The sequence below is a fragment of the Alligator mississippiensis genome, chromosome 1 (assembly GCF_030867095.1).
Source record: "Alligator mississippiensis isolate rAllMis1 chromosome 1, rAllMis1, whole genome shotgun sequence".
NCBI lineage: Eukaryota > Metazoa > Chordata > Crocodylia > Alligatoridae > Alligator > Alligator mississippiensis.
In genome coordinates, this window is record NC_081824.1 from 455,023,214 (window position 1) to 455,047,119 (window position 23,906).

Below are 23,906 nucleotides of genomic sequence, written 5' to 3' on the forward strand. Positions count from 1 at the left end.
ACAAGAGACGAATTGCAAAGTACTGCAAACAGTAGCCCAAGACTAGAGTACAGTATCACTGTGTGGCAGAAATCATGACATGATGCTACTGTGCAGTAGGGCTGTGTGAAATTTCGCCAGGTGTTTCATTTTGAAACTGTTTCGATGCGTTTCAAGCTCGAAACAGTGAAATTGAAATGAAACAAAAGGGTTCAAAACAGCTTTGAAACGAAACGAGGGCATTCAAAATGTTTCAAAACATTTCGTGTTTCAAAGCTGGGCTTACTTGGCTTCAGTGCCGGTGCCAGGTGGCAGCAGCAGCCTCCTGTCATCTGGCGCACAGATCAGGGGGCCCGCACCCCTGGGAGGGCTGCAGGGCTATGCCGGCCTCCTCCTGGAGGTGCAAGCCCCTGGATCTGTACACCAGATGAGAGGAAGCTGCCTTTGCCATCTGGGACCAGCGCTGGGTGCTACCCGTGCCCAGTACCAGGGAAAATTGACGCTGCTGCCAGTCTCAAGCAGCAGAGGTGGCCTCCTGTCATCTGGTGCACAGATCCAGGAGCCTGCACCCTTGGGAGGGCTTCCAGGCTGTGCTGGATTCTTCCCAGGGGTGCGAACACCCGGATCTGCATGTCAGATGAGAGAAGGCTGCCTCTACTGCCTCGGACTGGTGGCAGCATCAATCTTCCCTGGTGCTGGGCACAAGCTACGCCCAACACTGGTCCCAGGTAGCAGCAGCAGTCTCCTGTCATCTGGCATGCAGATCTGGGAGCTTGCACCCCTGGGAGTAGTCCGGCACAACTCTCCCGGGGGAACGGGCCCCCATATCTGCGTGCTGGATAAGAGTAGGCTGCTGCTGCCAGCAAGTGTCAGGAGTTTTGCTTTGAACAGTTTGGGATGCTGTTTCCCAGAAACCTCTGTACCTATCTGCTTGAAACTTGGCAGGCTTCATGCCCTCAGAAGGAGGCAATTTTCATCCCTGAAGTTTTCATCCAAATCAGGCAAGAAATGACAAAGGTTTAGGCATTTGCCCAGGAACTGGCTGAGGCAGCTTGCTCCAGGACCATGGTTGTCATGGGTGACTTCAATTACCCAGACATCTCGTGGGAGGATCGCTCAGCAAAATCTGAGCGGTCGCAGAGCTTCCTCTCGTGCGTGGATGACCTCTACCTGACTCAAGAAGTCTATGGGCCAACGAGAGGCAAAGCGCTGCTCGACCTGGTGCTGGCTACTGGGGAGGACCTAGTCGGCGACCTAGTGATTGATGGGAAGCTGGGTGACAGCGACCACGAGCTGATCACCTTCACCATCCGCCGAAAAGCTGGCAAGTCGGTCAGCAACACGCAAGTCCTTGACTTCAGGAAAGCCGACTTTGACAAGCTCAGGAGGCTTGTCAGTGAGGCCCTAAGGGACTGTGGCCGCAGGGAGAGGGGAGTTCAAGAAGAGTGGTTGCTCCTCAAGGGAGCGATCCTCAATGCACAAACTAAGTCTATTCCATCTCGGAGGAAAGGCAGCAAGAGGGCACAGCAGCCCCCCTGGCTCTCCAGGGACCTAGCAGACCTCCTGAGGCTAAAAAGAAAGGCCCACAAAGGATGGAGGATGGGAGTCACCTCCAAGGAGGATTATTCTGCACTGGTCCGGTCCTGTAGGGAGCAGACCAGGAAAGCCAAGGCTGCAACTGAACTCCAGCTAGCTTTGAGCATCAAGGACAATAAAAAGTCCTTTTTCAGATATGTGGGGAGCCGGAGGAAAAGCAGGGGCAACGTTGGACCCCTGCTGAACCAGATGGGGCAACTGACAACTGACGCCCAGGAAAAAGCCAACCTATTAAATAGGTACTTTGCGTCAGTCTTTCATCAGCCCCATGGGACGCCCGTGCCTGCTACAGGGCCGGGAAGTCCGGGTGAGGGTGATCCCCTGCCCTCCATTAATGCTGACTTTGTGAAGGAACATCTTGAGAAGCTGGATACCTTCAAGTCAGCCGGCCCTGACAATCTTCACCCCAGGGTACTCAAGGAGCTGGCGAGCATCATAGCCCAGCCTCTAGCACGGATCTTTGAAAACTCTTGGCGCTCTGGTGTAGTGCCCGAAGACTGGAAGAAGGCCAACGTGGTGCCTATCTTCAAGAAAGGGAGGAAAGTGGATCCGGCTAACTATAGGCCCATCAGCCTGACTTCTATCCCGGGGAAGATCTTAGAAAAGTTTATTAAAGAGGCCATCCTTAATGGACTGGCCGACGCCAACATCTTAAGGGATAGCCAGCACGGGTTTGTTGTGGGTAGGTCTTGCTTGACCAATCTCATTTCCTTCTACGACCAGGTGACCTATCACCTGGACAAGGGAGATGAGATTGATGTCATATATCTTGACTTCAAAAAAGCCTTCGATCTGGTGTCCCATGATCGTCTCTTGGAGAAACTGGCCAATTGTCGCCTTGGGTCCCCCACGATCCACTGGCTGGAAAATTGGCTCCGGGGTCGGACCCAGAGGGTAGTAATTGATGGAAGTCACTCATCGTGGTGTCCTGTGACCAGTGGGGTCCCCCAGGGCTCTGTCCTTGGACCCATACTGTTCAACATCTTCATTAACGATGTGGACACTGGAGTCAGAAGTGGACTGGCCAAGTTTGCCGATGACATCAAACTTTGGGGCAAAGCATCCACGCCAGAAGACAGGCGGGTGATCCAGGCTGACCTGGACAGGCTCAGCAAGTGGGCGGATGAGAATCTGATGGTGTTCAACGCTGATAAATGCAAGGTTCTCCACCTTGGGAAGAAAAACCCGCAGCATCCTTATAGGCTCGGCAGTGCTATGTTGGTTAGCACTATGGAAGAAAGAGACTTGGGGGTCATCATTGACCACAAGATGAACATGAGCCTGCAATGCGATGCTGCCGCTAGTAAAGCGACCAAAATGCTGGCTTGCATCCATAGATGCTTCTCAAGCAAATCCCGGGACGTCATTCTCCCCCTGTACTCGGCCTTAGTGAGGCCACAGCTGGAGTACTGCGTCCAGTTTTGGGCTCCACAATTCAAAAAGGATGTGGAGAAGCTTGAGAGAGTCCAGAGAAGAGCCACGCACATGATCAGGGGTCAGGGAAGCAGACCCTACGATGACAGGCTCTTTAGCCTGGAAAAGCGCAGGCTCAGGGGTGATCTGATGGCCACCTACAAGTTTATCAGGGGTGATCACCAGTATCTAGGGGAACGTTTGTTCACCAGAGCGCCCCAAGGGATGACGAGGACGAATGGTCACAAACTACTACAAGATCGTTTCAGGCTGGTCATAAGGAAGAATTTCTTTACTGTCCGAGCCCCCAAGGTCTGGAACAGCCTGCCACCGGAGGTTGTTCAAGCGCCTTCATTGAACACCTTCAAGATGAAACTGGATGCTTACCTTGCTGGGATCCTATGACCCCAGCTGACGTCCTGCCCTTTGGGCGGGGGGCTGGACTCGATGATCTTCCGAGGTCCCTTCCAGCCCTAATGTCTATGAAATCTATGAAATTTTCATGATTCCCCATTATAGCCTATGGCTGAAATGTCGAAACGATGATGCAGTTTCAATGAAACGGAACAGTGCTTCGAAACAAAACAACACAACTAAACGAAACAGTATCCCTCCAAAATGACAAAATGGAAGTCGAAACAAAACGGTGCTTTTTCGCACAGCCTTACTGTGCTGTAATCTCAGGCTACTGTGCAGTCAGCATCACAAAAAAGCTGTTTGTCAGCACTACTGTGCAGTAACATAGGTTACTGTGCAGTCATTTAGTACTTGTATAAACACTGGAGTACTAAATGACTGTGCCATAACGGCTGCACAGTCAGCATCTCATGTAGATGCAGCCAGAGAGAAGATTATAGCACTACAACAGCAATCGTTAAGCCAACTTCTATACTCCCCCTAAAGTAGACTCATATAAATACTTTTGCAGCATTATCTTGCATTGGATTCTCTTATATCAGGAGTGAGTCCAGCAGAAGAGGGAATGGCTGTGGGGACTGGGAGGACTCAAGCAGTCACACATCAGCCCTGACATCTATTCCTGGCTACCAAGAAGCACTACTCACAGACAGCATGCAGTGCAAACCACACTGGGGTTTGGTTTTAATAGGGATGCAAAAGAAACAACAAGTAAGGTTAACAACAATGAGATATAATCACCCCCTGCTCCCCCCATCAACTATCCCCCAATCTGGTTTTGCTCTATACCTGGTCTGTAGAATGCAGCCTTTACAGTTTGGGGCGGTATTCGCCTAAAATGCAAGTTCCACTTCAGCCTTGCACTCCACCAAAATGGCATGGTAAAGACACGTCTGTTTCTTTAGCCAACAGGATGCAAGGGAGTGATATGGCCAGTCGCCTTTGACTCCTCACCCCAAATGATGAGGTACTGAATTCAAACCAAGGCTCCAACCCTTGTCCCTGGCACCACAGCAAACCCTTTTAACCATTCTGCACCGACATTCCTGTGTTCAGAATCCAGCAATTCCATTTCCCTTCTCCCTGGCATCTGGCAAGCATTTGTACACCACAGAGATGAGTACAGCATAAATGCAGTAATTAGACAGACCACCCCATGCTCCATCTCTTTGGCACATGCTGGCCTCACAGAACCCAGCTCTGTCAAGAGAGCTTATGTTGCAACAGGGTTTATCTCATTTATTTAATACTGAGCAAATTCTACCCAGTGTCATCATAAAAGACATTAAGGGGAATAACAGAGGGAGTCCTCTCAACCTGTCCCTGATCCATCTCTCTTTTCCAGTTTCCTATATGAGCAATGACCATACATACTGTCAGACCCTGCATCTGGCTCTCTTGGCCTCCTGGGTGATGGTCATAAGAATCGTTTCCTTTGTGCTCCGAGGCAGCCTACTCTTTTTTCTGAAGTAGCAGCTGTTCCACTGGATCATGTTATGGTAGTCTCCCCACCATATCCTCCCTTCATAATCTTGGAGCAGTAAGTAGTTCTAGTAATAACTTACTGGTCAGCAACAGTAGTGGGACTGTCAATTGCCAGGCAAACTTCAAGATCAGCTCATCAAATTCTTTTCGATTACTCCAACCCCAAAGACCGCAGCCACATCATTAAGTGAACCACTCAAACCCAGTTTGAATTTATTCACGTGACCAGCACCTCTTCACCCCCAATTCTAAGGGAAACTTCTTACATACACACTTTACCATCATGTAAGAGTATGTGGAATCAGGACCCTGATCTGCAAACATTAGGACATCATTTTTATGGTATACAGCACCCGATGTGATGAAATTTCTACTCTTTTCCATGAGGTGGATCATATGTCTGCTTCATGGTATTCAGCAGAATGCCAAACAATCAAACTTCAATCACCCACATCTCAACACCTCTCATCCATATTAAAGTCCAGAAATTTCAGTTCACAATACAGTAACCTCATTAACAAAGTATTTTACAAGGAAATGTCTTTCTGTTCTACTGTATTTTCAGTTGTATTTTGAGAGGGCACCAATTAACCAACATGTTTCACAACTACACCCAAATAGTTGTTCTTCTACTGACACTATATCTGTATACCAACATATGATGAACGGAGAAAAAGATGATGAGCTACTAAGAGGTAAAACAGAACCCCTTCTTGCTGCTTTATAGGCACTACAAATTAATGCTCTGGAATGCCTTTGCCTGTATCATCTTGTGCATCTTATTCAACCATAAGGTTTAACATATATACCATATTGATATTATCCAATCCCTTTTGTGAAGGGCATAATGTTTTCAATCTACTTGTCTGACTCATTTCAGCCCTACCTTAAACAGACAGCAGACATTCCCAGAAACAACTGTTTCTCCTGGAAGAGAATACATCTTGTGCATTTATCATTATCATTATTAATACAGCTGATACCATAAATAAGCCAGCTGGTGGCAAAGGAGGAATGAAAGATACCACCGAGTGCACTGGTGAGATGCTGTTACAGGAATGCACTCGGTTCAAGAACACAAGTGAAACAAAAATCATTATAACTAACTCTTTAACAAATAAAATTTATCCTAATAGGGATTATCTGGATAAGAAAAGGGATAAACTGAGGGAGCAGACAACAAAGAAACACAGTCTGAGAACTTTTGTTGGGTCTGAATGAATTCAAGACAGTCAGGCCAGATGAGCTTCATCTTAGGGTTGGTCCTGAAGAAAGTGGCAGAGGAAATCTTGAAGTCCTTGGCAATGATTTGCATGAAATCACGGGAGACAGGCCAGGTACTAGAGGACTGGAAGAGGGCCAATGTGGTGCCCCTCTTTAAAAAAGGCAAGGAGGACCCGAGGAACTACAGACTGGTGGAGCTTCACCTTAATACCTAGGATATGCTCCAGTAACTTCCCAAGGAAGACCATTTGCAAACATGAGGAGAAGGAACGGTTGATCACAAGCAGCCAGCATGGATTTATGAAAAACAAATCATGTCAAACAAACCTGATTTCCCACTTTGACAAAGTAACTACTTGAATGAATGAAGGGAATGCCATGGATACAGTACATCTGGACTTCAGCAAGGCTTTTGATGAGGTCTCACATTACCTTCTCAAAAACAAATTGGGGAAATGCGGGCTGCATAAAACTACTACAAGGTGGATAGATAACTAGATCAATAGCCATAATTAAAGGGTAATTATTAACAGGCCCATGTCACAATGGGAGGAGGTTTTGAATCAAGTCCCACAAGGGTCTGTAGTAGGCCTAGTGCTGTTCAACGTGTTTATTAATGATTTGGATGCTGGCATAGAAAGTTTCTTGACCAAGCGTGCAGACAACGTGAAACTGGAAAGGAATATGTACATGTTGGAGGATGCGAGCACAATTCAGAAGGATCTCAACACTTTTGCAAGTCAGGCTACAGCTAACAGGATGAAGTTCAATGTAGACAAATGCAAGGTGCTGCACCTTGGGAAGAATAATCAAAAACACAAATACAAAATGGGGGACACCTGGGTGGCTGGCAGCTCTATGGAAAAGGACTTGCAAGTCTTGGTAGACCACAGACTCAGTATGAATCTACAGTATGATACAGCCGCACAAAAGGCCAATGTGATTTTGGGCTGCACCAATAGAAACATTAGACGCAAGACTGTACTCGGCACTGGTGAGGCATCAGCTGGAGTACACTGCATGCAGGTCTGGACTCCACATTTTAAAAAGCATGGCAAGAAGTTAAGAGAGGGTCTAGAGGCAGGCAACAAAAATGATCAAGGGCTTGAAAAACAAGTCATATGAGGAGAGGCTGAAGGAGATAGGCATGTTCAGCTTGCAGAGAAGGTGCTTAAGAGGAAGCATGATAGCAGTCTTCAAATACTTGATGGACTGCTATAAAGAAAAGGTAATTCCAGCAACCCACCCTGCCCCCACCCCAACTTTTTTTTTCTTTGCTTTATGTGTCAGGATGTTTCCAAGTTTCCCAAGAGACACTGGGTGTTGGTTACAGCTAAGGCTGGGGACTTCAACTGTGGTGTACCAATTTTTCTGCTAAAAGCAAAGTTGGAGGTTCCTGGCTAGAGGGTCTTGCCCCTCCACTCAGGGTCGGACCAACAGCCATATTTGGTGTCAGGAAAGAATTTGAACCCCTGGTAAGATTAATATGGACTGTGGGCTTTTTGCCTTCCTGTGTTGCGGAGGGCACAGCCCTCTGCCCGGGACCTCTTGAGTGTATATCGACAACATTTTATACAAGCAGAACATTAGCTGCCGTGGTTCCCTTGCTTTAAATATGGCAGGTTAGGATGTTAGGTCTGTGTTGCATCAGGGTTCAAAGTAGTCTTATGCAGAGTTTTAATTATGGTTGTATGGGATCACTGGGATAGGGATAATCTTGCCTCATGCAGGAGGCTGGACTAGATGACCTCTGAGGTCCCTTCCAGTCCTGCTTCTCTACACCTCAAGACTAGTTTATTCCTATATTGTAAGAATCGGGGGTTCACATACCAACTGGCATACAGAAAATAATTACATGGATGCAGACTGAACTCAATCATTGCTAGCACTTGAGAGATTATAAGGTTAGTAAGGGCTCCGATCATCTATTCTGCATAACACAGGCTATGCGATTCAAACAAGTGGCTCCTACATTAAAGCCATAACTTTGGGCTGCGATAAATCTTTTAGAAAGATAACCAGTCTTGATGCAACAACTTTCAGTGATGTAACTTCAAGTGCACAACAACATGCTGTTTTTTCTACATACGTTCAAACACACAAAAATACTTTCTATGGACTTCAGCCGGCGATAAACCTGAGTAAGGACTGCAGGATTTCATCCCAAGCTAATTTCCTTCTGTAACTTTTGGAAATGTTATTGTCATCCTGTTAAAGGAGCAGTAAAGAGGCACACAAAGCCTCCAAATTCACTTTGCAAACTCCATTAAGAAATGACAGCTAAAGATAAAAGTCGTTTCTAAAGACTACGCTTCCTGGGTACTAACGCATCATTTTCTCTTCCCCCTGCCTCAATCTCTTCTTAGAGAAAATTTAAACCTCAGCTTTGAATGCACAAGTGACATCATCCTGCCCAATAATCAAGAGGATAGAAGCACAGCTGAAAGTAAAGGCTTCTTTGTGTTTTTCAAAATAGTTTCAGAGTGATACACTGCACATATAAAATTGCTTTAGCATTTCACACTCCTGGGTGAAGCTGTAATCTAATCCAAATGATACTTGTACCTTTCAAACAGTCCTGCTTCCCAGTCCAGTAAAGCACTCATCAGAGATTAAATATTTCAGACAGAAAAATCCCACATGATTTTCTCTTCATCTCAACTAAGTGTCAAGGAAGGAGATGAAGTCAAAGTACCCCAATACCATACCATACTATTACACATGACAGGTGCCTAAACAGCTTGCATGTGAGCACGCACACCCAACACTCTATTACTCTTGACTCCAAGAATGATCAAATGTTGCTATATAGAAATGTCTGAGTTAATTTATTGCATTAATGTAGCCACCACACACATCGTCCTGTTAAAGTGTTCAGAGCACAGGTTTCCTATCTCACCAACATATAGAAACAGGTTTTACAGTATTTACTATTGGGCTCACTTAGCAATGATTGAAAAAACAGTTTAATAATAATTCAACATCCTTCCCGTTTTCACACATTTCTTCACTTAGTGCAAAACCAGCCCAACTTTCTACCTCCTTAGTCTCGGACAGAAAGGCGCTATTGTGGCTCTGGGAGGGTTTAGGAATAAAACACCCTGAATCCAGACAGGGGGCTGGATTAGATGATCCTGAGGTCCCTCCCAGTGCCTTGGTTCTATGAATCTACACCACTGCAATCAGCTTCCTACTTGGGCCCTCCCTGATCCTGGAAACATGTATATGATCACCTGAACAGTCTCACAGCAGTCAACACATGTACGTGCAGAATTGGGACCTTGGCAAATAATACTGCTGAATGGGTCCTACACAACAAGCAACGTGTGCTACAGCACGTGATCCCTTCCCTCTCCCCACCTATCTCCCTAAAGTGGTAGGGAGTCCCTAAGGGACTGCTGCTCATTATAGCAGACCCAGCCTCCTATTACTGAATACAGCTGTAACAGAGAGCCACAGCTTCTTGTTATGTCAAAGGGATGCAGCAACCTAAGCTTGCTTTGTGGGGCTGGCAGCTGGGCAAAGGCTGGCTGCTAGAAAGCACGCAGGCCAAAAACAACAGGGATAGGAGCTACCCCTGGGGAGCGACTATCCGGGACCTAGCTGTCCTACAATAAGCAGCTAAGGGCAGACATCTAGGCAGCCCAGCAGAAGCTGCAAGCAGTTGGGCTAAGCTGCTGCAAAGGAGAGCGGGTTGACCATCAGGAAGGGATGTGGCTTTGGAAATGCATAATGCAGGCTGCAGGGAGAGGAGCTCCTGAGCTTCATGGCTGAAGGAGGCTGACTGACTGCCACCTAAGCTGTCCCAGGGAGCTAAACGGGACTTATAGCTTTCAAGGAATTAATGATCCAGCATGGGGAGGATTTTTGCCGTACAGCTATTGTGCTTGTGTTTATGTTCTGATCAGGCTAACCGGAGGACCGGGTTGTAGCTAGAGGGAGGTGCAGAGCTATGGAGGGGCACCTGAGGTGCAGGGCACTCAGTAGCAGGCAACCTAGCTTCAGATCAGGGATGCAGAGGGCTGAAGCTGGTGTGAGTTGTTGAGCTGAAGCTGAGTAGCCTGGCCCATGATCAGGGACTCAGAGGACGGAAGACTTGGGCATTAAAAGTAATCCGGCCCATGATCAGGTTCCCAGAGGGCTGGCAGTGAGCTAAAGCAGTGTGGACCCTGGAAGGCTGTGGGGGAACTAAGCCAAAGCCAGGAGGACTAAGGCCACAGCAGTGAGACAGAAGCCACAGTGGGCTTAAGCTGAAAGGGCTAAAACCTGATGGAAGGGGTGGAAGCTAAACTAGGGCCAGGGGCCCAGGGAAAGGAGCAAGACTGCCATATCCCTAGCCCTGGCAAATCTGACTGGAGTGGTTGACAAGCGGGCCAAAGGGCCCAGTGGACAACTTAAAGTAATATCTGCAAGGCTTGGGCATGGCTACGGGGATGGATGGCAGTCAAGAATAGCCCATAAGGTGACTGGTGCCCTGAGGCACTAATAGGGCCAGGAAAGCTATAGCATCATGTCTGAGGGGCCAAGCAGAGACAGACTGGGCTCACTCTGAAGCCCTGGGGGCAGCCTCATGAAACCATATAAATAGCATCAAGGCATGGCAGGCCAGGCAGAAAGGAAGGGTACCCTGAGGAGCTGGAGTGGGGGAAACAGTCCTGATCCTGTCACAACACCAAAGACAAAGTTTTGTCCTTAGTACTAGATCTCTGCATTTAGCATTGGCCTGTTTAGCGTGTGCCCCACATCCAAATTTTAAGCTCGTTTGCACAGATGGCCCTGTGCTCCATTACAATGCTGTACTCAGGGCAGCTCTGCTCCAGCACAAGAGACAGAAGTGGGAAAAGTCAAAGCCAAAGTGTCTGATGGTGAGAGCAGTATCAATCTTCCCTTGTACCAGAAACCCAAAAGACCAAAACAAAGCAAAGCAAGAGGTCTCCTTAAATAAGGTGATTTATGAACTTGTAATGCTTTAAGTCAGTCAATAGGTAATGAAGTAAAAAAAGCAGGTATGAGAATGCTTGGTCGATGGCAATTACTGACAAGTCTGGATGGAAAAGATTCAGTTCACTTACCCAGAAGTTCTACACTTTGGGTAAATGCTGATTGATGTGAGAGACATGCATTTTACTGAAAAAAGTTGGACTTCTTTTCTTGTTTTCTTTTTTAATTAAATTCCAAGTCATGGTCCCTCCGTGCATGAATAAATTCCTCCTTGATTTATCAAGAGTCAGGTTTCCCTAAGCATATTTGATATCAGTTTCTATTTGTTCCTGTTACTGATACCGAAATCCTTGTGGGCCTACATGCTTATTGTCAGATAAGTTTAGGCAACGTGGTGTTTATAACGAGGCACTTGTGCACTTTAGGGTCAGCTTACTATTCAAGAGTGCCTCTGTGGTCCACATAATCATTCTAGCATACAAGCACACTTTGAGCCTGAATGAAGGAAGATCTAAAGTCTGAAACTTGTCATATCCCCAGTTCCCATTTACACCATAAACACAATCTTCCGGTCATCTTTCCTGTTCTTTGACAGCTATAATATCTGCAATTAAAATTCACATCAGTGGGGGCTATTTTAAGAACAAAGAAAGTATTTCAGCTCAGTGAAGCACTGCAAGATTCAGAAGGGTATGCTAGAATCAGCATTCCAGCTCATTAAAAAAACTTTGCAGGGTACCATTCATTTGGAAAGCACTTCACAACTGTATGTATACAATATAGGACCGTTCACTGCCATCGGTCAGTGAAACACAGCCAACTTGGGGCTGGGGGGGAGAGAAGGGGGGAAGTGGTAGCCATTGTGTGCCAACAACAGCATAACAGCACTTGGGGAAAAAAGCAAACTGTGCTTGAGCTGAAGCTGCAGGGAGAATTTTAGGAAGGAAGAATAATCGTTTCACTGGAACTTGGCCAAAAAACCTGAACGTTAACACCCTCCACGCCTACATTTAGTGTCATGGGAACTTTTCCTTAATGACCATGGCTGATCAGGAATTTGGTGTTACACCGCATCCATAAGATAGTGCCTCTAATCATATCACTTCTCCCATCTCCATAATAACAGTGCTTAGCACTTCTTCAAAACTCTGAACAAAAAAAGCAATTTAATCCTGACAGCACGTTAATTAAGGGGGTAAAAAAGAAAAATATGTCTGCATTTTTCCAGACTCCCGCCAGAGGTAGTGCAAGCACCTACTCTGGACACTTAAGAAACATTTGGATGCTTATGTTTCTGGGATCCTTTGACCCTAGCTGACTTCCTGCCCCTGGGGCAGGGGGCTGGACCTGATGATCTTACAAGGTCCCTTCCAGCCCTAATGTCTATCAAATCTATTAAATCTATTTTACAGATAGGAAAACTAAACACTCACAGAAGTTAAGGGCCTAATTTTCAGAGGTGCTCAGCGCCTACTCTTCCTATAATTTTCAACCAGACATTTGGACGCCTAGCACTTCAGGTCTTCAGTATCTTAGCAAAAGCCTCTCATTATTCTAGCGGAGAAGCCAGTACTAGAACTAAGGAGAAGATCCTCGATTCTAGTCTCTCCCGATTTTGGACTTCAATGTCCTTGAGGCAGGATTAGCAAGATGGCACTGATTTAGAACTGACTCCAAGGCAATCACCGGTTCCTTCAGCACCTATATAACTGATCTCCATGGAATATCCAAGGACTGAACACACTGGATGCCATTTACCTAGGATCTGACTACATATAACAACCATATGGCAGCAGACATTGCACACAGAATCCAATGCAGGCTATAAATTTCAATCCTTTATGAAGGCTGTACACGTCAGTACTCAGATATGCACTTGAGCTTTCCAATGAAAATGTTTAAAAAAAAAGAAGAAAAAAACAACTAATCTCTCTGTCGTCTGTAAAGACATTTACCAAAAGTGGAAAAATTCAGAGTTAGAAAAAACTTAACAGAATCACGTCTGCAAGTGCTCTTAAAAGAGACTCCTGGAAGAACAGTCATTTATGACTAAGGGGTGGAAGGGGGAAGGTTAATATGAGCTGTGTGTGCTCAGCATTTCTGAAAAGTATGCGTCTCAAGTGAGACACCCAAAATTAGTAGACACTAATGAAAATTATGGCCTTAATCTCAGTTTTTTTCTTTCCTCCATCTACTTACTGGGGATAGTAATGCTTACCCTACCACATTGCTTTCCAACTGCTGTGCGATCTTTGAAGGAAAAGCACCACTTTGCAGTATTGCCAACCACAGAGGTTACCAAATCATGAATCAGGGCTTAGAAAATCATGATGTTGGACAAAGCATGCAAGTCTCTTCACACAGTAATTTGGGATTATTTTTATTTGCTGTCTGGGCAAATAAAGTTATTTTTATTTGCTTTTATGGTCAGATTTTCCATGCAACCACTTACATTTTAAAACAAACAAACAAACAAGCCTATAAATGGCTTGACTGCAGATTTTAAGAAAAAGCACCCCAAATCATGAGACACTGATAAGACTGCATGAGTTAGCAGCCATAAATGAAAATAATCAAAGACCTTATCACCCCACTAAGTTCTCAGGTATGGGACAGTTCTGTTACAAGGCAACAGAAAGCAATATTGGAAGCACCATAAATTAAAGGTATTCTTCCAGACTGAATTTACAGGCAAAATAATCTGCCATACAGTGTAAATACAAGGATCTTTTCAAGGGTCTCTTTCTAACTGAACCATATTGAACTTTCCACAAAGAAAGGATAGCTTCTAATCTGCTGACCAATGAGCACATTAAACTAGTGCAAATGGAACCATTTAAAGTATTTTTTCATGTTGCCAGGGGAAAAAAAGTGAGAGAGAAAGAGAGAGAGCTATAAGATATTGTGATAAGAAAAAAAAAAGATTACTAGTCTTCCTTCCAAAGCAAGGTATTATTTAACCATTTGTGCACTCCTTCCTTTGCTATAATATGAATTGCTAATGAGTGGCCACATCCTTGGTCTGTAGGAAAATCAAATAGTCCTGAATGGTCTTCCTGCTCTTGTTCTTAAGAGGTGATTTCCGCCAGCAAGGTGTCATAGATAGAGACCCTCTACTTTGCATCACTTTCTGTAGCCATTAGAAGTTACCAGGAGGACAGTTAAACACTGAAGCACACTTAAGATGCAGCTTCACTAAAGCTAGAGTCAAACTGCATCTGTTTTGATTATATTTTCACTGGGAAATTTGGAGTAGGCAGGAAAGGCCCTCTAGAGCTACTAGCCTTGAATGGGGGAAAAATACAAGTTCAAATCCCTGCTCTGCCCAACAGGGAAGGCTTCAAAATGACAAATAGGATTTGAATGCTGCTGAGCTGAAGGACTGGGATCTGGGTCCCCCACCTTATGGTTAATGTGCTACTCCCTGGACATTAGCTCAGGCTTTCATTTTCCTGGGAAGTCTTTGTTTTAATTCCAGTGGGAACACAATTCTGAAGCCCTGAATGTTGGACACAAAACTGAACTGTTCCCCCACAAAATGGGTCTAGTTTTCACTGTGATCAGCACCTGGGCCTGAGCAGTGGAGTTAGTCTATCACATGTGTGATCAGCCACACTGCAAAGCTTACTTGAGTTAGTCTGTCCTCACCTGTGCTGCAATTCCACACACATTTCTCTGGGATTTCCGAGCAAACATCACATGGTTGATTTCTCACTGTAATCAACCAAGGCCCTCTACACTTTGTTTCATATTTAATTGTAATAAGACTCAACTATCCTTCTGGGCCTGCAGGGAATTATGGAAGACACTGGAGGGCCAGCAGTATTTGTATAAGCCATGCACTTTGCAATAAGATCTAACAGCCCAAGTAAAAGCAAAACTTCATGCCCCAATTCAGGGCCTTGTTGCATGGGACACTTAGCCCATGTTTTATTTAGATCAGTGATTTTCAATCTTTTTCATTTTGTGCCCCAGACTGTAGCAAACATTACCACTCTGTATTAAATTTTAGAATGCGCTCCACAGTCATGTATGTCCACGCGGACATACAGCTTCAATATCTGGAGCTTAAACCTTCCCGCTATGTGCTCAGCAATGTCTAGCCCAGGAGTGCCTGGCCTGGCATGCCAGAGCAAGCTGGGTCTCTGCTGCTGGAAGTCTTGAACGGGCCCTCGTGTAGTGCATGGGCTAGGACTGACAATCAGCTACTTGTCAGTCCCAGCCCCTGCACTACATCAGAATCTTGAACTTGTATTATTATCGCCATGGAGCCATCTGATGATATCTGAACGTATGGTACTTAATACAATTTGGAGATACTCCTCCTGCGATAAGTCCTAACTATGATACAATCATATTTATAACGTTTTACTGTTTGAAGGCATGGATGCTTTCATTTTAAGTGCAGTTAACAGGTCCTAAGTGTACCAAGCAACATGTCCTTCACATCACCTGCTGTGCCAGCTAGTCTGAGTTCAAAGCACCACCACATCGTGGGGAAAGTCTCTATTAGGGAGGGGCACTGATAGAAATTTTTTGGACCAATACCGCTGGCTGATTTTTAATGAGCCATATCAGCTGATACCAATTCAATTGCCGATATCTGGCCCAGAAGCTTGGAGAGCAGTGTCTGGATGGCAAGTCTGTTGTGGGGGAAGAGGCGAGGGGGCAGGGAAGGAGCAGATGTGGGGGGAGCAGATCGAGGTCCCTATAGTGAGGGAGGGAATGGGGCTGGTGCTGGGGCTGTGGCAGGCACTGCACAGCTTGGACAGGACACAGGGTGGAGGCATGGCTCATCCAGGGGGCATGGGGAGGCGAGCAGAGGCTCCCACCATTGCATGCACACTGGGGGGGGGGGACAAGGGGGGTGTATGTCCCCTGGATTTGTGCATGGGTCAAAGGTGGGGTGTCGCGGCAGGCTGGGGCTGGGGGCAGCATCGGGCTCTACCCAGCAGGGGCTGTGCTGGGCCGTGGCTGCACTTGGGGTGGGTGGTGGCGGTGCTGGGAGGGAAGGGGCATGGGGGGCTACTAGCCCCCCTCCCAGTGCCTCTGTCACATGCTCCGAGTGCAGCCTGGCCCAGCCCCCCACTGGGAAGAGCCAGGCACTGCCCCTGGCCCCAGCCCACAGCAGCAGCCCACCTTCTCCCTGCGCACATGACCCCCACCATGCCCTCCCCTCCCCACACCCCCTAGTCAAGCTGCAGCTCCATAATATGCCCTGCTCTGGCTGTGCAGCGCCTACACCTGCCCCAGCCCCACTCCTTCAACACAGGGGACTCAGTCTGGCCCCCCACCCCCCTTCCCTTCCCCCCAACAGACTTACCAGCCAGACACTGCTCTCCAAGCTGCCTGGCTGGCTGTGCATGTGCTGTGGCTGCACGCATGCACATGGCATTTATCAGCGACATTATCGGCCACATCAGCCAAAAAAGCCGATTGCCAATAACATCAATTTTCCTTTTATCAGTGCCAATACGATATGGATCGATATATCAGTGTACCTCTACTCTATGTGTAAATGGGAGTGGGTATAAAGGATTAGGGTTAATACCCAAGGAACAGCCTCGTCTAGCTCTGCAGAAAATGTAGCCTCAGATACCTACTCTAACCTGCTTCTCTAAATCACCTGTTGATAGGATCAGACTAGGGTTTGACAGACAAAACAGCAACTCTGTGCATCTCAGTGTTACACCTGGACCTCAAATCTGAAGGCTCCTCCTTGGAGGTAGAAAATCAGGTTGCAGACCCCTTCTCTGTGATAACAACTACTGTTTCTCAAACTTTCTCAGTAAATGGCTTCTTTTGCAAGGTAATGACTGCTTTCAAAGAGGCAACTTTTAGTGTTGGAACGCTATACAGAAAGAGAACTAAACTCAACGTACAGGGAAGACCACTATGAGCAGGTATTTTCCTAAGATAAAATGAAGGGTATGGACACACGCATAATTTGCTGTAGAGTAAAAGACGGTAACACATTAAGTGCCCACATGCATGCTGCTACTCTGAGGTGAGCAGAAACTTCCATTTCTGTTTGTAGCAGCTCCTTCAGAAACACCAACTGTAGTGGCTAGGAAACTGTGTGTATATGAAAAAATGATGTCCTTATGCTAAGTATGAAACAGGGAGTGCAAGACACCAAAACACTGCAACTGCTGGTACACAACTAATAAACTGAAAATCTATAAAAGCAATGCGTTGCACTGGTCTCTGGTCATGCGTGCTATGTGAAGGCCTGTGCAGTCCTTATACCAGGAACTACTCTGTTGCTGCTCTTTGTTCTGGATCTCTCCTTATTAAAAGTGAAAGAAATTAGTGAGAAAAAAAATAATGTTTCGTATTGTTCAAGACGCCAGATGAGGAAATTAAATGGTTAACTCTTGGACACACTGTGTAATGAGCATTTTGGAACCAGTTTTGCCACTGAATACAATAGTTGACCTGCCTTCATCAAGTTTACATTGTCCTTACACATGACACCAGCCTCAGGTATACGATTTTGTTTCTATTTCTTGTTTTATTTTTTATTGGACTTGATAAGAGTCAGGATGACTTCACCAATGAAAAGACGGTAACAGATAAGCTAAAACGAGACATCACTTTTTCTCTCCTCTGTCTGGCAGTGCATGGTTAAAAAAAAATCTGGAACATTTCCACGATGAGAATACGTAAATATATTATCCTCTTATGTTGATTGATGTGAATTATTTTGGTTGAGAACAATGCAAGTCACCCACAGTTTAGAAAACGATATGTCAATAAAAGGAGCCAGACCTACTGAAGAAACTATTTGCTGTAGCCTTAAGCTATTTTTGCACATATGTAACCCTCAATTACAGTTCTCAATGAAAGTACACCACTTCCATGTACCTATTAGCAACTATGAAGTCGAGGCATCCTTTTCCTCAAGTACTAAAGACTTTTATTAATATACAAGATAAAAATATACATAGAAAAGTTGCAGAGTGCTAGCACATTATCATCCTTCAACATCCCAGCAAACGAGAACTGACAAAACTGAAGACAGTCAGTTAAAAACTTTATAGAAAGATCTTTTTTCCCCCTAAAAATCAAGAAAAGGAACTGCTTCAAAGCACAGAGTACTACAATTTCCCCCAGCATGTTCTTTACAATTCATACATATTTGCATAAGGGAAAAATAGCCCTGTAAAAGCAGTACATCATACATCAAGGCTCTAAGCACTTAAATACCTATTGCCATCTTCCAGAAGGGCCAGATTCTGGTTCCTATATGCTGCACAGAGGGGAAATTACACTAGCAGGGAAGCAAAACAAGGCCCCACCTTAAAGGCATGCCCAGGCATGGGAAAAGGCCTACCTGTGAGTCTCTGCTGGAGAAAATCCAATATGCAGACCTTGGTAACCCCCTAAGGCAGCTCTGCTTTACATTAAGGGGTCATTTTAGGCTCCACAGTAGCCAAAAATCCAGACAGCAGAAGCTAAAACAAACCTCTGTGTGATCTCCTTTCTTTTGAAGGAAGTAAAGCATCTCAACATGCACAAATGCTTGGAATAAATCTAGAGCCACAATGTTATCACAGAAAGGCATGGCACACAAATGGGACTAGACACTTGGGACAGGAAAGCCCAACAGTCACAAATGTGGGTGAATAACATTATTATTATTTGGATTTATACCCCAACCTATCTAAAGGCTCTGACAAACTTACAGTAACAGACAAACAGCCCACAAATAGGAAGTAGCAATAGACTCCCCAAATGACATCCCCAAATATGAAACACTTCAATCCCATTCACTACTACTTCCCTACCCATAAAATCAAACCCTCCAAGTCAAGCCCATCTGTTCTTCCACCACCATTTACATTACAGAGATAAAGAACCTCTTTCCATTTCCTTCCCATGCCCCAGGCCCATGCGCTCTCACCCAGAAGACAGATCCCTCTCCACACCCCAATGGTTCTTCCACATCTGCACCCCACTCTACTAAAGAGAAGCTGTGACTCTCCTCAAAAGATTCATGGCTCCTCCCCATCCCCGCCCTCAACACAACATTCAATTCTAAAGAACTATAAAGGAAAGTCACAGAAAGACCCTCTGTCCTTGCCTTGGGCAATGCTAAATGGCATTAGGTACTAAACACAGAATCAGACACTTAATTAAAGAGTGGCCTGATTTCTCAAAAGTGCTGAAGTCAACAGAAAACAAAGAGACTCTGCACCACTTAAAAAAAGCCATGGGCACAGAGCAGTTTGTGCACCTAAGTTTAGGCATTCAACTTTGGAAACAACAGCCTAAGCGTTTAAATGGATCTGCAGAGCATGTTCTAAAAACTATGCACCTGCTCCATAAAAACGTATATGTGCTCTTTTGGGCTGGGATTGTTCTAGGTATTTGTTTTGTTTAATGAGCTGGGTGGGAATTCTGGTACCAAAGTCACAAATGCTCAATAAGCATCAAATACACAACTGTATATTACTCTCCGTATCAAAACATTTGCTAGTTGGAGGACATAACCTGCTCCTCAAAGGGAAATACAGCAGATGGGATTTAGCAGTCTCCATGAGCAACCTCCATTCGTAAACTACCCTGATGAGCACCCAAATCCTTGCCACAATTCTTGCTATTGGGATTTCTGTCACAGAATTGTCCTCAGGTATGATCTGAGGGATCTGGGCTTTGTGCTGTCCTCAAAATGGAATACACCTGAAAAAATTGACATTTTTCTCAGACACTCCCACTTGCTGGAAAAAAAAAATCTTTCTTTTACTTTCTCTTCTGGGAGCTTCCTTGGGAGGGGAAGGGAATTAAAGCTAGTCTCCTCTATTTAGACCTCTTCCTAGTCTCCAATTTGGATCATTTCCTTGAAGAACTCTAGTATATGCTACTCCTTATTAGTTCACAGAAAAGCAGCAGCAGCAGCATGAAGTAGACATGGCATTGGCTCTTTTACCAGGTTCTCCAAGCTTTTGAGGAGCCAGAGTGAAAATGACCATTGTTTTGCTATTTTCACTTTATAGCTGCTCAGTAAAGGGCAAAAGGAAGAGTGTCATGATTTCCATCTGCATCAAATTATTCTATATTCAGTGGTTCTGCAAAACCCAACTGCTTAGCTCTCCCCTCCCCCTCAACTCCCACATGCTATGGAAAGGCTCCCAACTACAAGTGGGGAACAATTTTTAAGACCTGATATCCTGACACTATAAACTCACTCATACGCACTTTCGAACATGATATGAGAACATGCTAAACTAAAAAATGTTTGTAATGGGCTATTATCCAGATCCAATTAATAGTGAGTGTAAAAATGCCACAAAATCTGCACCATTTTGTGCTTGGAATCATACCAAGTCTATGAGATGTTACCAAAGATCAAAAGAATTGCCTTGAACAAGCTTTCTCAAGGCAAAGAAATTCATTTTAATGAGACAGAAAGCAATATATGCAAGGGTGACCATACATTCTGGTTTGGCTGGGACAGTCCCAGATTTCAAAGGCTGGTCCTGGCCAGTTGGTGAAAATTAAAATGAGTCCCAGAATCACAGGTCCAGCAAGGAGGCAGAGCAGCATGGTGCACCAGGCACCTCCACCTCCCCACCAGACTTCCCCCCACGACCCTGCCTGCCAGCCTCTGCCTCTGCCACTGTCTGCAGCAGTGCCGCTGACTTTGTGGAGGGGGCCAGTGACCCAAATGTCCCAGATTTCCTTATCACCGGTGATCCTACATATGTACGACAAATTAAACAACTCAAGTGGGGGGATTCACTATTATGAAAAGGCAGACTTAATAAAATGCCAGATAACTTAGAAACTTGAAACACCATCTAATCCAGCGTTTCTGGGCTATAAATATATCAATGGTTATAAGTCAATATTATCCTAATATCTATCTTATTTATTTAGAACATGCTTTTTATAGAATTTCTTCTTAGGTATGCATATTAGCTAATCTCTGTCTGCTTTTACTTTCAGAAAGGATTGTGAAAATATTTTTTCCAAATGTGCCAACTCAAAACCAAATGAACAAAAATAAATATAAAAGTTACCAGAAATTGTTTTTCCCAGACCTAAGCTAAGTAGGAATTTACTTGACATAAAGCAGATCACTTTGAATGTCGTAACAGCGATTGTTATATCAGAAGATCCAGACTCTTTACAGACACAGGAAGCTATTCTCTGATGACTTCAAGGCAAAAGAAAAGGCAAAGGGAGTAAACACACACCTAGGAAACCATCATTCTAGTTCAGGCACAACTGCTTATCCTTGATGCAAACTGACGTTAATAAGGCAACGATATTCTAGTCAATCTCTCTCTCTTTAATATTGAATAAAGAAGCAGAAGGTAGATAATAAGTCTCTGATGGCATAGCTTGGAATTTTTAACACACTGACTCACTGAACCTGTTTTTAAAAATATGGCAAGGATCATAGAAAGGGAGAAAATCTACTGTTTACTGACTCTGGGATAGAAATAGCTGTCTTGCACCAAAATTAGATCTACAGCTTGTGCTATATTCCCATCTATCAAGTCAATGAGGATTCCTACCAAATGCCAGGGTATTGTGAGGACACTCTGCAAAACTAGTGTTCAGAGGGTTTGTGGCTTTGTTTGCTTCTGAGGGGGTGTTTTTCCTCAACTGATTTACAATAAAAGATGTACAGGTTTCCCTCGCTTTATATAGGCTCTGTATGTGCAAATTCGCTCTTATGCGATGACCCTTTTTATACCAAAATTTCGTTATATGCGAGGTAAATTCACTTTTATTCAATCGGTGTGGTGGAAGCCTGCAGTCAGCTGCTTTGTGCAGTGAATTGTAGGAGTGATGCGCAGCAAAATATAGTCTCCTGTGTGATCTGTGCTCCTCGCTCGTTGTCTGCAACGTGTGTCTGTAGTTGCCATCCCCATGATGGTAACATTCATCACCACCCTGTGCTTGTGTGTACCGTCTGCTGTTGGTGAGTACAAACATTGTTTTGTAAAAGTGGTAGAAACAGTCAGTCAGTACAGTCGAGGTCGGTACAGTCGAGGTCTTAGAACGTAGCCCTAGTTGTTACACTGTAAAGTGGCTTCCCTTTATACAAATTCAAGTTATGCGCCGTTTTCCAGGAACACATGTACAGCATAAAGCGAGGGAAACCTGTATTACAAGTAAGCTGCCCTATAAATTCAGCCTGGGATCTAAGCAATCGAAGATTAATTCTTTGTTCAACCACATCTTAAGCCATATTAGACATTTTGCTAGATAAATTCTTCCTTTGTTTTACCTCTGTATGGCCCCTGCTGAAGCTAATATGTCTGCACCAAGACAAGTGAGGACAAAGACAGACACATATGATGGAGCAGAATTTGGTTAAAAAATTTTATCATGAATGAAAGTGTGGGAGGGGGAGGAAACATTGAAATCGCAAGCTGAACATCCAGGATGGCAAGATATGAAGAAAGAAAAGTGTCATCATCTTTTCAGTTGTAAATTCACCACAACAGTAACCATACCACTGGAAACACAGAAATATGACCTCCTAGGGAACTCCAGACAATGAGTGCATTTCAAAGCACACCTGTATATTAAGGTTACATTTAGCACAGGTTCTCAAATAAAAAGGCAAGCTGGAAAAAAAACACCCCCAAAAGGGTTTTTGAACCCGAAAGCTTGCTTAATAACTATTCTCCAACTGTTTGGGTTGGTCTAATAAAAGATATCAAATTCACCCAAGGAACCTTGTCTACTCCAGATACACCACACTCCCACAAAGTTCTGCCAGAGCTGGCTTTACTTTATTCAGTCAAGAAGTTTTAGACCAGAGACAATGGGCCAAATTCATCTGTAATTAGGGTGAACTTGCCCCAACGCCTTTATGGACTCGTTGTACAGCCTACAGCATTGTACCAATATCTAAAGTTAGATATTGGTTTATCTCGGGGTGGACAAAATATGGCTTGTGGGCTGGATCCGGCCCATGGGCAGGCACACACCAACTGATTGGAAGTGGCCTAGGACTGCCCCCACTGCACTCTGCTTGGGGACATGCCTTGCACCCTCCTGCCTATGAAGCCCACGCTCCCACCCGCTCCAGGCCCATCCCCATCCCCATCCCCATCCAGAGCACACAGCTTCCCAGCAGGCCTGCTCCCAGTGTGACTGCAGCCACCCAGGTACTGCTCAGCTCCCCCAGCACCTCCTCCTCCTCTGGCCCCTGCTATACCACTCCAGACAGGGCAGGGAGCTGCAGCTGAGCGACTCCTGCCCCAGAGCACGGGACTCCAGCTGTAGCCCCCCCGACACAATCCGCCCCCTCCCCCCCGCAAATAAATTAAGAGTAACTTTATTTTGAGCTATTATGCAATTGCCTCTATACACACTACTAAAAAAACAAATCAAGACAAAAAATATTTTTTGAAATAAAATTAAAATATATAATAGTAGATGTCTGATTTTTAGTATATGATTTGCTGTTTATCTATCATTTGTTAAAATATCTTCCAAAAGATTTTGTGTGTGTAGCCCTTGACATGTCACCAAAACTCATTAAGTGGTCCTCCAGGCAAAATAACTGCTCAGCCCTGGTTTATCAGATCCTGTGAAAGGATGCGCAAGAAGCAGCGTATACGAAGCTTGTGCTATATGGTGCAAATCTTCTCTGCTTTCTACTCAACTTCAGATTAACAGCACTAGGTTCATCTTTCTACATATCTACAGATATTTCTCTACTGACTCCAGCTTATATGGTAGGTTAACTCAAGAATGGACTCTTTTAAGAACTGCTCCAAAACCAGCTATTTCAAAAAGTAATCTTGGAAAGTGTCGAGCAATCATTTCTCCATAGCTTCTTCCTTTATAATGATACATGTTCCCAAGAGGACTGTGCTGTG

At 44.9% G+C, this 23,906-nt stretch overlaps 1 protein-coding gene across 5 annotated transcripts in view; it reads right to left on the reverse strand.

Moving 5' to 3' along the window:
• Positions 1-23,906, reverse strand: part of FAT3 (FAT atypical cadherin 3) — a 641,536-nt gene that overhangs the window by 598,246 nt on the left and 19,384 nt on the right. The gene's annotated exons all lie outside the window — the stretch shown is intronic.